We start from the raw sequence: 15,475 nt of genomic DNA, 5'->3' as shown, positions 1-15,475 counted from the left end.
TGGTATTCAAAATTTTTGTGAGAAGAATATTTTCACAATTTCTACTTTTATGCTTGTTTTTCTCAAACCTGCCATAAATCCCCTTTTTTTTTTTTCCAAAGCAAATTTTCCCGCCGACCTTCTTTGGCATTAAGAAAATGGGTACTTACCTGCGGCCTAATGACTTGGTAACCCTCTCCTTCGCATTTGGCTTGTTGGATGCTTGCCAAGACAGCTCAGTCGTTCGTGGATCGATCGGCGGATTGTTTGAGACCTACAAAGTAAACATGTGTGCATGTATGCATGATATGCATGATGTGAATATCCTACAGTGATTCGGATTGCATCGAAAATGACTCTCGGGCCTTGGATTTCATTCAAGGAAAATACTTTTTCACCGAATCGGCGTTTACAGGCTTTGGCAACTCTTGGCCATCCATTTCTACAAGAATTAAAGCACCCCCGGGTAGAACCTTTCTAACGACATACAGACCGTCATAATTTGGGGCGAACTTCCCACCTAATACGGGTGTGATGGATAGCACTTTCTTTAGCACGAGATCTCCAACTTCAAAATGCCGAGGCCGGACTTTGCGATTGAAGGACTTTGCAACTCGCTTTCGGTAGCATTGACCATGGCATAAAGCCTCTAATCTCTTCTCATCGATCATATTCAACTGATCCCATCTTTGTTGGGTCCACTCTTCCTCAGAGAGCTCAGCTTGTGAGAGAATCCTCAATGAAGGGATTTCGACTTCTACGGGCAAGACAGCCTCCATACCATAAACGAGCGAGAAAGGAGTTACCCCTGTCGAAGTGCAGATCGAAGTTCGATATGCCATCAATGCATAAGGCAGCCGTTCATGCCAATCTCTATAATTATCGCAGTCTTCGATAGGATCTTCTTTATGTTCTTATTGGCTGCCTCCACAGCTCCGTTCATTTGCGGGCGGTAAGGTGAGGAATTCAAGTGACGAATATGAAACTCGTCAAGTAAGCCATCTACAACCTTGTTGTTTAGATTTGAGCCGTTGTCAGTAATGATCGCCTCCGGGACTCCATAGCGAGCGATGATATCACGGCCAATAAATTTGGCTACATTCTTAGCAGTGACATTGGCATATGAGTTTACCTCGATCCACTTGGTGAAGTAATCGATGGCTACCAAGATGAAGCGATGTCCATTAGAAGCCTTAGGATTAATTGGCCCAATCATATCGATCCCCCACATTGAGAAGGGCCATGGTTCAGACATTTGACGCAATTCATTTGGCGGTACGTTGATTTTATCTGCATAGATTTGGCACCGATGGCAATAGCGAACATGCCGAATACAGTCAGCCTCCATAGCCATCCAGAAGTAACCCAGCCTCATGATTTTTCTGGCCAAAAGATGACCGTTCATGTGCAGACCGCATCCTCCTTCATGAATTTCTCTCATCAACTGGTTAGCTTCTTTGGCATCGACGCATTTCAGCAAAATTGAGCCAAAGGACCTCTTGTAAAGAGCGTTGCCACTGATGAAGAATTTCGACGCTAGCTTTCTTATGTATTTCTGATCCGCTAGTTCGCTTCCATGAGGGTATTCACCCTTTCGAAAATAGTTCATGATGTCGTGATACCACGGCTTCTCGTCAGGCTCATCCGCGACTACCGAACAGTAAGCCGGACGTGTCAGTATTTCGATTTTCAGTGGCTCGATGTCTAACCCTTCCATGACTTGTAGCATTGATGACAGTGTGGCCAAGGCGTCGACAAACTGATTCTGTGATCGTGGTAAATACTCAAAAGAAATCTCCTCAAATTCTTTTATTAACTCCTCAAGGAATTCATGGTAAGGGATCAACTTGGGGTCACGAGTCCGCCATCGACCCTCTGTCTGAAGAATGATGAGGGCGGAATCGCCGTAGACTTGCAGCTTCCTAACTTTCATGTCGACGGCCAGCAGCAGTCCAAGTATGCAAGCCTCGTATTATGAGATATTGTTGGTACAAGGGAATACCAACTTGGCGGCCACAGGGTGATGTTGACCCGTCGGGGAGATAAGAACTGCCCCAGTCCCAGAACCAGCCAGGTTAACGGCACCGTCGAAGTACATAGTCCACTTATCGTCCACTATCTCTAAAATACGCTCCTCTATAGGATCTAACTGATCATGGTCTTCCGACCTTTCAAAGTTCTCTGCCAACATGTCAGCTATAGCTCTTCCCTTGACGGATTTCTGCGTCCGGCTGTGGACATCGAACTCAGACACCAGAACTTGCCATTTTGCTAACTTCCCGACCAGCGCAGGTTTTTCCAGCAAGTATTTAATGGGGTCATTCTCAGTTACAAGCAAAATCCGATGATGGAGTGTGTATTGACGTAAGCGGTGTAGCACCCACACCAAAGCCACACACGTCTTCTCCACTCCAGAGTAATTTATTTCGGATAAAGTAAACTTCTTACTGAGATAGTATATCGCACATTCTTTGTCATCACTTGGTCTCTTTCGAGCTAGTAATGCTCCCAACGATTCATCATGAATAGTTAAGTAGAGTGTCAATGGCACTTTAGGGACAGGTGGCACCAGAACCGGCGGATGAGAGAGGTATTGTTTTATTTTCTCAAATGCCTTTTGACAATCAGCGTCCCACTTAACTTTGGCGTTCTTCTTCAGGAGCTTGAAAAAAGGTTTAGCCGTCTCAAACAATTGAGAAATAAATCTCGCCACATAATTTAGTCTCCCTAGCAAACTACGAACCTCTTTGACAGTTGAAGGAGGTTTCAAATCACAGATGGCCTTAACCTTCGACGGGTCGATTTCAATGCCTCGACTACTGACCATGAACCCCAGTAGTTTTCCAGACTTTGCCCCAAACACACATTTGGCTGGGTTAAGTCTTAACTTGAACTTTTGGAGTCGGTCAAATAATTTCCGCAATACCTCAATGTGGTCCTCTCCATGTTTGGATTTGGCAATCAAGTCATCTACGTAGACCTCCACTTCCTTATGCATCATATCGTGGAACAGGGTGACCATTGCTCTTTGGTACGTTGCCCCGGCGTTCTTCAAGCCGAACGGCATTACTTTGTAACAAAAGGTCCCCCATGGGGTAATGAAGGAGGTCTTATTTTTATCTTCTTCTTTCATCCGAATTTGATTATAGCCAGAAAACCCATCCATGAAAGAGAATAATTCGAATCCTGCGGTGCAGTCGACCAACACGTCAATGTGAGGCAGCGGGAAGTCATCCTTTGGGCTCGCTCGATTCAGATCGCGGTAGTCAATACAAACCCTGACCCGACCATCCTTCTTCATAACAGGGACCACATTGACGATCCAATCTGAATAGTGCGACACTTCTGTGAAGCCCACTTTCAACAACTTCATGACTTCTTCTTCGATTTTCTTGGATAATTCGGGCTTTGTTCTTCTGAGTCTTTGTTTCTTTGGCGGGACACTCGGATCAGTTGGTAGAGCATGCTCTACAATTTCCCTATCTAACCCCGGCATATCCGCATATGACCATGCGAACACATCTTGGAATTCCTTTAAAAGGCCGATCATCCTTCTAGCCTTGATTTCAGAAAGGCTAGCTCCAATCTTGATTTCCTTGACAGTCTCTGAATCGCCCAGATTTATTATAACTGTAGGCACTGCGGTTAATGGCTTAGATTCCTCATACCGAATCCAGTCTTGTTCGATGCTTCTCTGATCATAGTCATCCTTGTCATCGTCGGACCCAGAGGGATTTTCGTCCAGCAAATTCGACTCACATATGCACCTATCATGATTATGTGAAATGTCATGCCTGGGATGCCACAAAGAAGGTTAGTAACTGAATTAGAAAATGTTATTGTAACAATGATGTGCATGCGTTTTGAAATCATTTTGAAAGAATTTTTGAAAATGAGGGATCCGTCCTCATATCCTTGGATGTCCCTATCCGCAAATGGTTTTGGAAACGAGGAAGCATGTGGAAGTCCAGGCCTCAAAGCATTATCATCAGTCTGGTTTGGGTACTTCTACACGTTCCTAATAAAACATGATCATGACTTCATTAATAAGATAGGGCCGTTTACATGACTCGAGGTCCTGGACCGACGGCTCGCAGTCCAGGACTTTGATTACAAGGAGAAACAACACCTAGACCTAAATGAACTTCCCATGGAAAGGACGAACACGGACTCAAACAAGACTAAACGGGAAACAAAAGCAGCATCCCTACTCAAAAGGGTTGGCGGTGGCAACAGAAGGCTCGGCCTCTTCATTTTCTGTGATGGTACAAATGCACTCCCCCTCGAAAAGATCGACGAGACTAAGAATGGCCTCCTCTTCCTGTAGCAGCTTGGGTGGCCCCCGGAAGATTTCCTTCAACTCTGGCAGAAGTAGGCCCTTCTGACCTTCCCCTAATCCAAATAAACTTCCTCGACCTCCGCAACTTCCCTGATTAGCTAGGCCTCCGTAATCACCATGGTCTTTGTTGCTTGCCTGGCCGCTATAATTAGTATGGCCACCATGAACACTACGGCCTCCCTATTGACCTCGTCCTCCGACACAGCTTCGTCCTCCATGGTTATCTCGGTCACCAGAATTGCTCCCATGATAACCCAGGCCTGTCTTCCTGCGCCACTTGGAGACCCGGAGGGGTTCTTTGATACCTTGTACATATAATCCCGGGCCGGTTCCGGGGATATGACCATTTTCGAGCAATACCTTGCTCGACATGAGCGACGGCTTAGCCACGTCTAGGTCTCGCATGATGGTCCCAACGGGCACATGGACCATCGAGACCAACTCCAGAGTTTGATAACTCGATTCAGCCTTGTCCTCGGGTTCTACATATGGGATTGCCGTGTCGTGAAAAACCTTAAAGTCAGTTTCCCCGTGAACAGTTACCAGCTTCCCATCCACAATGAATTTAACCTTTTGGTGTAGGCTCGAGGGTACAGCTCCGGCGGTATGTATTCACGGTCGTCCCAGTAGAAAATTGAAGGCACTAGAAATATCTAGGACTTGGAAGCTGACCAGGAAAAGGACTGGACCAATCAGTAGTTCAAGCTCAACCTCACCAATTACTTCCTTTTTCATACCGTCAAAAGCACGAACGGTAGATTTGGATACTAGCATTTTTTCTTCATTTACCCCCAGACGACGAAGGGTAGCAAGTGGACAAATATTTAATGCCGATCCATTGTCAATCAATACTCTTGCCACCATCCTATCACGACACTTTACCGAGATAAGTAGCGCCTTGGTATGGTTGCGACCTTCAACGGGGAAGTCTTCATCGGCAAATGAGATTTGATCTTTCAATAAAATGGACCCTACGAACTCCTCTAGCTGACTATCATCGATATCTTCTGGCACATGCACTTCATTAAGGACTTTCAGTAGTGCATTTTTTGTGCTTCTCGGATGTTTTAAAAAGATCCAAAAGAGAGATCTGGGCAGGTATCTTTCTCAATTGGTTCACGACATTAAATTCGCTCGTCTTGACAATTGCCAGGAATTGCTTCGCTTCCTCGTCCGAGATGGCTTTCTTCTCGACTACCCCAGCAGGTGCATAGCAACGGCCTGAACGTGTGATGGCGTCAATCTCGTCCGTCTTATAACTCCAAGGGACTGCCTTGGGGTTGTAACTCGGGGTTTTCTCTATTATCAAGTCCTCTTCATCCTCAGGCGGGAGCTCAATCACGATTGGCTCCATGACACCATCACCGATCTCTAGGGTAGCGAACTCCTCGGCCATAAGGTCGACGACTAGATGCTCGACATCTCCCTCGTCCGGCATCCATAAATCCTCCTCGACAGATAAATCAATTACCACAGGGGTAATCGTGCCAACCATTTCTTCGTTAGGCTCGAGCGGGTCGTCCATACCTCCCCACCCATCGGGAACGACGTCCTTGGGATCGATGAAGAAACTGGGTGGCGGTGAATACTTCACAAGATAGTCTAATTTGCCGCTAGGCTGACCCAGTGTGTCAACCACTTCCCCTTTCTTACGAGTGAGTTTTATGAACTCATGATGCACACTGCTAACTTGAAGCCCAAGGTCAGCACGCGAGTTCTCTTCTTCACCGGCGGTCACGATTAGACTCTCCGACACACCCTCGTCGGTCGGCTCGTTAGTTTCTACACGCTCAACGGGCATGTCCTTTGACTTCTCCTCAGCCATGATGGTCATCACATTACCTTCCTTCATACTATATATTACCCCCATGTCCACCATCCGAGCAATACATTTCAACTTTTCTCCCATCGGAATATCCTCCCCATTCTCGAAGTGTCCAGCTGACACTAGTATTTTATAGAGTCTGTGAACATCCACATTAAATGTGTGCTTACTCTCGCCACCCTTCTCAATAACCACGTTGACATTGTCAGCATGATTAGGCAACGGATTTTGCTAAACATTGGGGGTCGGCTCCTTGAAGGATAAAATGCCTTTGTCGAGCAGATTCTGCACCTTGATCTTAAGAATGAGGCAGTTGTCTACATCATGCCCTTTTTCGCCTCTATGGAATTCACAGGATTTTGATAAATCGAACCCGGGGAATCTTGGACGATTATCCCGGGGCACTTCTTTAGCTATCATCCCTCTTCTCAACAGCATAGGCAACAACTTGGATAGCGGCCTAGGCAGGGGAGTGAACTGCCTCGGTGCTCTCCTTTTGAATTCCTGATTCTGATGTGCGTTCTCTCGAAACGTAAGGGGGCCTTGAGAGGCAAGGGGTTTCGTTGCAACTGGCGCTTGTACATACGCGATCTCCATATCCTTTTCTCTTCTATTCGGGACCCTCCGACTAGCCCCTTCGTTCAATCTACCATCATGGATAGCCCCCTCTATCCTCTACCTGACATCGACCAACTGAGAGAAGGTCAAGCACCCAGAACCCACCAACTTTAGATAGAAATCGTTAGGCAAAGCTTTGAGAAAGAGATCCAGTAGCTCCTTTTCACTAAGTGGGGGTCGAACTTGAGCGGTGAGAGTACGCCATCTTTGAGCGAAAGCTCTGAAGGACTCACTTCTTCTCTTTTCAGTTCGAGTCAACACTTCGCGCGTGGGGGCTATCTCGGTATTATACTTGTATTGCAGGACGAATGCCTCAGCTAAATCCTCCCATTTTTCAAATTTCTCGGGCTCCGACAACACGTACCATTGCAACGCAGGCCCTGTCAGGCTCTCTTGGAAAGTCTGAACCATCAACAGGACATTCTGAGCATACCTCGCCATTCTGTTCAAATAGTACTTCAGGTGAATCTTTGGATCTCCAATCCCATCATACTTAGTGAAGTCGGGAATCTTGAACTTCTCGGGAAAGCTCATCTGTGCATATCGAGATAAATCCTCGATCATGTGCTCTTCATATCCTCGTAGCGCACGGAGCTTTTCTTCTATCTTCGCGAACGTTTTGTTGTGTTCTTCCTCCAAACGAGCAGTGACGGCTTCCGAAATAGGGTCTAATTCAACCACTACGGGTGTAGAACCTAATGCCTCTTCAGTAACATTCCTTCTCGCGGGTCCCTCTACGGGTTCGGGAATAGCTGGAGGTGAGACTTGATCAGCATTTGGCGCTGCTAATGCGGCCCTCATATCGTTGGCGAATTGAGCGAGCTGGGCTGCAAGACCATTGATCTTGTCGTCAAGAGCGGCGAAACGGGCGTTTTGCTCCTCGATATTCATTTGTGTAGCCCTTGATCGAGTCCGAATCGGCGATTACCTCGAAGCCGTAGTTTCGGGACCTGGTTTTTTGTAAAATAAAACAAGAGGGTCGAAATCAGTACGCGGTGAAGTGACAGAACGGAAATTGCGCACCTTTTAACTTTATATTTTCTTATGATGAAACTTAAATAAGAAACCTTTTGTACAAGCCGCACCTTGTGTAAGCAGTTTCTACTAAAAATTACATTGTAAGAAATTATGCAATTAAAAGGGAGTAACACATAGTGATTGATTAAAATACCCATGTCACGTTCCATTTTGACATACAAAAGAGGGAATTTCACTAATTACATCAAAATTTGTAAAAGGAAATTCCTATTCATCCGCTAAATAACTAAAAGCACGCTTAAACATTTGCACTAAAAGTCCATAAAGAAAAACTAATGGAACATGACTAGTCTTAGATATCGGGTCTCTTCAAAGCATGTTGCGGACGCGCTTGTAGGCTTCACGCCAATGTTTTGCCTCGGCCAGGGCATCGTCTCTCTCCCTTATGATCCGCCCCATTTGGGTTTCCCTTGGGGTCGGAATCACGGGGAATCTTGGGATGGTAACGGCGAGCTTGGGCTTGACGCATCGAGCTATATACTCCTTTGATGCATGGTGTTCCTTCATGGACCCTTCTAATTCTGTAGCCCACTTTACATCCTTCGGTTGGCAATGGTAGAGCAAATCGATGATCTTTTTCACCTTACTTTTCAATTCTTCGAGTTGATCTCCATTGACGACCCTATTGCGAAAATTGAAACGAAATAAACCCGACTTTAGAGGAGGAGGGATTTCCTGAAGTATATAAAATTGACGGGCGACTCTTAAAGGGTAATAAGAAGTTGACCCTGTCAAACCTAAGAGTGGAATTGGATCGTTATGGCCGCTTGTAAGACATACTTTAGGAAAATGAACCCAAAGGGCTTGCCAAAGAATTTGTTTAGGTGTAAGATTCGCGAGGAAGTCTACCCAATTACGAAAGGTCCAAGAACGAAGGAATTTTTCTATCTCTCTAAATTGGGTAAGGGGATTTATGTCATTGCTGACATGAGGAATGGCTAAGTTTCCCCCGAATTGCTTCAAGTGAGACACAAACCAAACTTGGAGAATACCTAAGGAGGCTCTAAGGGCTATACGCTTGTCCTTCTTGAAACGATTGAGAGAGATGAACATTTTGGCGAGGATCATGTTGGTAAACCCTTTGAGGACAAGGATCCCATCGATAACATAAATGACAGCGGGGTCTATTGTTTTTTGAGTGAAGGGAAAGATGACAAACCCGAAGAAGGCTAATAGGAAGACTTTGGCGGATTCGGCCCTAGGACTCGAAAGGAAGCTATGGAATCGTTGCTCGAGGAAAACTAGTGGGAGGCCCTTGGAGTTCCTATCGAGGAGTGTCCTAATCTCAGGCAGCGGGACCCCTAAAAGTTGACTCAAACGAGGGACCGGATCCATACCTAAGGAAGGATCAACTACACTAAGGGAATGGACGGCAAAAGTACACTACAAGTGCCATAACTTGTGTACGGCGATCACTTTGGTGCCATAACTTTTTTTCGGATCACTTTGGTGCCAAGTCGGAGCAAAAGAGATCACTTTAGTGCCAATTTGACCGGAAATCCGACGTGACATTTTTTATTAATTTTTTACGCTGACGTGGCTCGCCGGAGACCGAGTCAGCGTGTACAGTCAGCATTTTTAATTTTAAATAATTTTTTTTAGCGTATACAGTCAGCATTTTTAATTTTAAATATTTTTTTTCCTTTTTTTTTTCTTCTTTCCTTTTTCTTTTCTTTTCTTTTTTTTCTTTTCTCCCTTCGCCGGCCGGTTGCCGGTGGCCGGCGGCCACCGGCGAAGCCCGGTAAGGACTGGGCAAGGGCGGCCTTGCCCATGGCCGGCGAGGGGCGGCCGACCCTCGCCGGCGACGAGCAGGCGAGGCCGGCCCTCGGCGCCCCAGCGAGGGCTGCCTCGCCGACGCCGGCGAGGGTCGCCCTCGCCGGATGGCGAGGCGACCCTCGCCGGCGTCGGGCGAAGGAAGCCCTCGCACAGGCGGGCGAGGGTCGCCCTCGCCGGATCCGCGAGGGCGACCCTCCACCGGCGTCGGGCGACCCTCGCCCGCCCGAGCGAGGGCTTCCCGCCCGACGCGGCGAGGTCGCACTCGTCGGATCCGGCAGGGCGACCCTCGCCGGCGTCGGCGAGGTCGCCCACGCCCGACTCGGGCGAGGGCGACCCTCGCCCGCCCGGGCGAGGGCTTCCTCGCCCGACGCAGGCGAGGGTGGCGAGGGCGACCCTCGGCGGAGTTGGGCGAGGCGGCCCTCGCCCGGGCGGGCGAGGTCGCCTCGCCTAAGTCGGGCGTGGGCGACCCTCGCCCGACACAAGCGAGGGCTGCCCTCGCCCGACTCAAGCGAGGGCAGCCTTCGCTGGGCGGGCGAGGGTCGCCCTCGCCCGAGCTCGGGCGTGGGCGACCCTCGCCCGACACAGCAGGGGTTGCCCTCGCCAAATCCAACGAGGGCGACCCTTGCCCGCCCGTGCGAGGGCTTCCTTTGCCCGACGCCGGCGAGGGCAGCCCTCGCTGGGCCGGCGAGGGGCGGCCTCGCCTGTCTCCGGCGAGGGTCGGCTGCCCCTCGCCGGCCATGGGCAAGGCCGCCCTCGCCCAGCCCTTCCCGAGCTTCGCCGGTGGCCGGTCGGCCACCGGCAACCAGCCGGCGAGGGGAGAAAAGAAAAAAAAGAAAAGAAAAGAAAAAGGAAAGAAGAAAAAAAAAGGAAAAAAATATTTAAAATTAAAAATGCTGACTGTACACGCTAAAAAAAATTATTTAAAATTAAAAATGCTGACTGTACACGCTGACTCAGCCTCCGGCGAGCCACGTCGGCGTAAAAAATTAATAAAAAATGCCACGTCGGATTTCCGGCCAAATTGGCACTAAAGTGATCTCTTTTGCTCCGACTTGGCACCAAAGTGATCCGAAAAAAAGTTATGGCACCAAAGTGATCGCCGTACACAAGTTATGGCACTTGTGGTGTACTTTTGCCGGGAATGGACATTGCCAATGATGATTTGAATTTCTTCTAAAGTCGGGGTTAATTCGTGACGATCAAACACAAAGGTTGAGCTTTTGGGGTTCCAAAAGTGGGCCAAGGCCTTGATCAATGCCACTTGGGGCTTGATACGTAGAAGAGAAATGAGGTGACCGATCTTCTTTTCCACGTAATTCTTCTTGCTCGCGTCGAGAACATCCCACATGTCCAACAATGCTCGCTTCGGAATCGGGAGGATCCGAAGCTCATCGAGGCCCATGATATCTAAGCCTATGGGGCATTTAAATCAACCCCTATTTATTACGAAGTAAATTTAAATTCATATAATAAAAAGTGCGATCATTGAACACGAATAAGATACAAACCTTTACCCAAAATGGTGGATAGGTCAAACACAAAGACAAGTCGTATGCCGACTCGTGAGGCTCACTAAAGGTAGCGATTCTAAGGGCTAAAGGTCCCCATCCCAAATAGATCAAAAGAGTTTTCCCCATTCCGCACTTGCATCGGACAGTCCTCTTTATCACTATTTGAAAATGAGCGGAACCAAAAGGGGATAGCCATGGGTCTTTCCCCGCACGGTTTCCACACTTTTGGCACCTCCTATGGGTTTCTTAAGGCGATCGGGGTTTTAGATCGCAGGTTGTGTGTGCAAAGTGTAGTGCTAAAGCAGGTAGAAACATGCACAACAGTTGATATCAAAACAACACTTCTATTTTCATTCACATACACATACACCCTTACACCAACCTGCAAAACAAACATGTCAGCAATCACTCCGCCCCTTATAACTCCCAACCTACAAAAACATTTAACACGACGTTAGCGGACTTACCTTAGCCTTCACGAAGCACTGTCACAAGACCACGTTAGTTAACCAACAATTAAGTTATATTAGGCCTAAGTCCTCATTTCCCCAGCGGAGTAGCCAAGCTGTCGCAACCCTTCTTTTTCCGTCATGGAAAAAAGGAACGGGTTTAGGTGGTATTGCCCAAAAAGGCGTATCGATGGCCCATCAATCTAGACGCGAACTCTCCCCAAGTTCATACCCCGCGCAACGTTGGATTTCATTTTGAATTCTCGATAACTTAGGTACTTCTAGGAGTCGCCACTAGCCTATTGGGGTCGGCTAGAAACCAATCAAGGCGCGGGAGTGTCGCCTCGATTCCTACGCAACCAGAGCTTCTAGGGCCGGGGACTTGTTTACACTAACATTTCTATTAGCGCCCTTTCGGTACCTAACTTGAGAGTGCATTATCTAAGTGGTCACGCGATCTTGATCACCAATTATAATCCTATGATATCAAAGCCGCTAAGTGTCCTTGCAAGTGTTTTTGTGGGATTGTTTTCTTCAATGTCTAGATTAATACTAACCTAATTTAGGAAAGAAATTAACACTCAAATTATTGAAAAAAAGCAGAGCAGTAAGTAAACATCCAAGAAATTGAAATGACTTGAAAGTAAACGCGGAAAGAGAAAACCCGATACAAGTCGGGCAAATAATATTACATGGCCTCGTTATCATGCCCCGGGACAGGGCCCCCATGAGCAAAATGAGAATTTAAATATGCATGAAATTACTCTAGCTACACAAAACTATTCTAAGTAATTTTAGTCTATGCAAAATGGATTTTTTTTTGGCCGTAAAAATGGTAATAAAATACCAAAATAGCATTAAATTAGGCAAATGACTTTATAAAATTAGGAAAATCTCATAAATGTCATTTTTTGCATAATTTGATACTATCCAACATTTTTCATTTTTTTTGAAATTTTCTGATTTTTTTTTCATTTTTTTAAAAAAGTAATAATTCCCTAAATCGGTCTATGCTCGGTTTACGCGAACATGAAACAACTCAGAATATGAATATTGCAAGAACCGGGCTCAAATCAACCGTTTCAAGCTCGAAGCTTGGTTTGGGCATTTCGTCGAGCATTTGGTGTGCATTAAACTGCCCCAAATGGCTTCCTCGAGCCATATTCGTGGCCTTCAATCTCACTCCGTGTCTGATATCAAGTGGAACCAAAGTATCAAGGTTATATTATCACATGTAAAGAACAATATTAGCTGTAAATCACATCCTAAAACGCACAAGAACCAAGTTGGAATCGGCCTCCAATATGTGGGTTCGGACTGCTTTTGCAAATCTGGGTTTAAACCCAGGTCAAGCAAACCTGTTGCATGCCCAGGTTTAAGCCCCGACACTCATCTCGTGCAAGATCTATGGGAAACATCACTTCATCCAAAAGAATATACGTAACATCTACTTTTAAATGAAACAAACATCATGGAGAATGATCAAGTGAACGCGTCGAAACAACCCCTCCAAGAAGCATACACACATGGTTCATAGTGACTAGCCATGAATCAATGTGGGTTAGCTTGGCTTTTTACTCAAGTTTCAAGCCATCTCATGGTTCACACGGGGCTTCAAAGACCAAATCAAGTGGATCTCAGCATAATTTGTACACCCATATAACGTTCATCAAGCTCATGAAGGTAGAAAACGCATGCAAAGGGGACTAGCAAGTCAAACATATAGGGCTCATGAAGGGGCTCCAACACCTACAAAAATTCCGGCCTCAGAAGTCAGTTCTCTGGGCTGGTTTTCTCTTGATTTTTCATGACTAAAACATGTTCAAAATTGAACAAAAATACATGTAGGATACTCACCTTGCTTCCTAGTTTCTCTTTGAAGTATCCCTTGGCCGAGGGAACCAAAAACTTGTCTTCGAAGGGCGCGGGGAACTAGGCTTCTTCAAACTGGAAAATGAGATCTGCAAAGAAAGAACTGACAACGAAGGTTTTTGTTGGTCTCCAAAACCAGAATCAACGACCTCTTTTTCTGACTAATTTGACACCAAACCAAACTATATGTATTATAGTTTAATTTTCAAGTCACAGGTATCCTCATATATTCCTCATGTCTCTCAAAACCTCCCACTTTCCCTCACCAGTAACCGTCGGACTTCAACACTGAAGATTTCTGGGTTTCTCTCTTGACCCGAGAATGGGCTGCTTTTCGAGGGGATTTTGGGTGGCTTCCCGACATCCATTTGGGACGTGCGACATATGGTTGGAAATATCTTTGAATGTAGTTCCACTCTCTAGTTGAAGGTTTTGGCTAATTTTGGCTCGAAGTTCACGAAAATCTCACTTTCCTCTCCAAAAGTCAGTCTGGAACTTTTCTGGGTTCATGTTCTGTTTGAGTTGCGTCTGAGGGTGAGTTTTTGGAACGACCGTGAACTCTCTTCCTCTTGTCTCATCCCTTTCTTTTTATCCCCCAAAAGAACGTGCTTCAGAGATCCTATCCATCAAATCCAACCAGATTTTTAGCCCGTGATTGCCCACTTACCAAGCCTGCAAACTGAGTCTCTTCACCAACTTTCTGACTCCAAAATCATCATAATTTGCAGCTGTTGAGTGGGCAGGATTGACCGAGATTATCACGTGCCTTTAGCAGCTTATCCCCGGCAAATTTTTGTCCATTTGCACTCCTAATGATGGTCTCACACCTCGGCCATAGTTCATGCTGATCGGCTGGCTGAGTAGGATATGGTGGGGCCACGAAGTTGGCTACTCAGCAGCCTCGAATTGAGACCAAATCGTGGACCGATTTTTGGAAGCTGATTTAAGTGCTTTAATCCATTAATCTAGTCGGAATTTTTGATCAGTTTGAAATTTGAAGTATATTAGTTTAAGATGATAATCAGAATTTGTAATTTTCCATGCCCAATTTTGCAGGAAAGTCCCTCAAAATTAGCCATTTTCTTGCCCGAGAATGCTCGATTTGAGCTAATTTAGTCCTTTTGGCTTGATTTGATCAATTTTACCTTGGCCGTTTTCAATTTCAAGCTTGATTAGGGGTAAAGATGATGATTTAAGGGCTTGGGGGCGAATTTTACAAATTTTGCGATTTGGTCCCCCAACTTTTGGAAATTGCATTTTGGCCCCAACTTGCTGGTTCATTTGCAATTTGATCCTTCAGGTCTCGGCTAGCTACACTCGAATCCTTGGCCCTTGCTCTTCCGTTTTTTTTAGTAGAATAATTCCAAAATATTTTTGTGGAAAAACAAGTTCCAATTTTTCGAACATGATTTTTGGGCAAAAAATTTAGGTGTCAACAACTGGCCAAAGATAGAAGAAAGGGAAAAAAAAAGAAGGAAAAAAAAGAAAAAAATCAGATTTTTTTTTAAAAATTGAAAAAATATTCAAATGTTATTAAAAATTATCTTTGTCAATGCCGATGGCGTCACATAGGCCAAGCATCGTTAATGTCAGAAATATCGGGCCAAAATTAATCCGAAGGACTAAATTGGTACAAAGACAAAATGTTTATGACTCAATTGGCACAAAAAAAAGTTTAGGACTAAATTTGCACAAATACAAAATGTTTAGGACTTTTCTGACACTTTTCCAGATTTTTTTAACCTTTTATTTTTATTTCAAATCTATTCTCTGGCCACTGATTTATTCTGAGATATAAAAAAATTAACTGACGTACACAAACATATTTTTATTCTTTTTCTGTCCCGTAAATAAAAGTACATAAAAAGAGAGAAACGGAAATATTACTAAATAGGCCCTTAGAATAGCGGTTTGGGATTTCTCGCAAGATGATATTTAGTTTGTGGTGAATGTATAATGACATTATTGGTTTGAATTTTTTTGTGAATTCAAAATTAGTTTCGAAAAAACATGTTATGTCAGTATTATTCTAAATTAAAAATTGCGAAAAGAAACAAGAAACAAAATT

The 15,475-nt window shown here is 45.4% G+C and overlaps 1 pseudogene; it reads right to left on the bottom strand.

Moving 5' to 3' along the window:
- Positions 1-356: 356 nt before the first annotated feature.
- LOC115679818 (uncharacterized) lies at positions 357-4,665 on the bottom strand (annotated as a pseudogene).
- Positions 4,666-15,475: the final 10,810 nt, after the last annotated feature.

Source organism: Syzygium oleosum, unplaced genomic scaffold, assembly GCF_021117445.2.
Source record: "Syzygium oleosum isolate NSW1041296 unplaced genomic scaffold, Sole_v2.1 Sole_v2.01, whole genome shotgun sequence".
Classification (NCBI taxonomy): Eukaryota; Viridiplantae; Streptophyta; class Magnoliopsida; order Myrtales; family Myrtaceae; genus Syzygium; species Syzygium oleosum.
The sequence above is the reverse complement of the archived record's forward strand: the minus strand, read 5'-3'. Positions and strand labels throughout refer to the sequence as shown.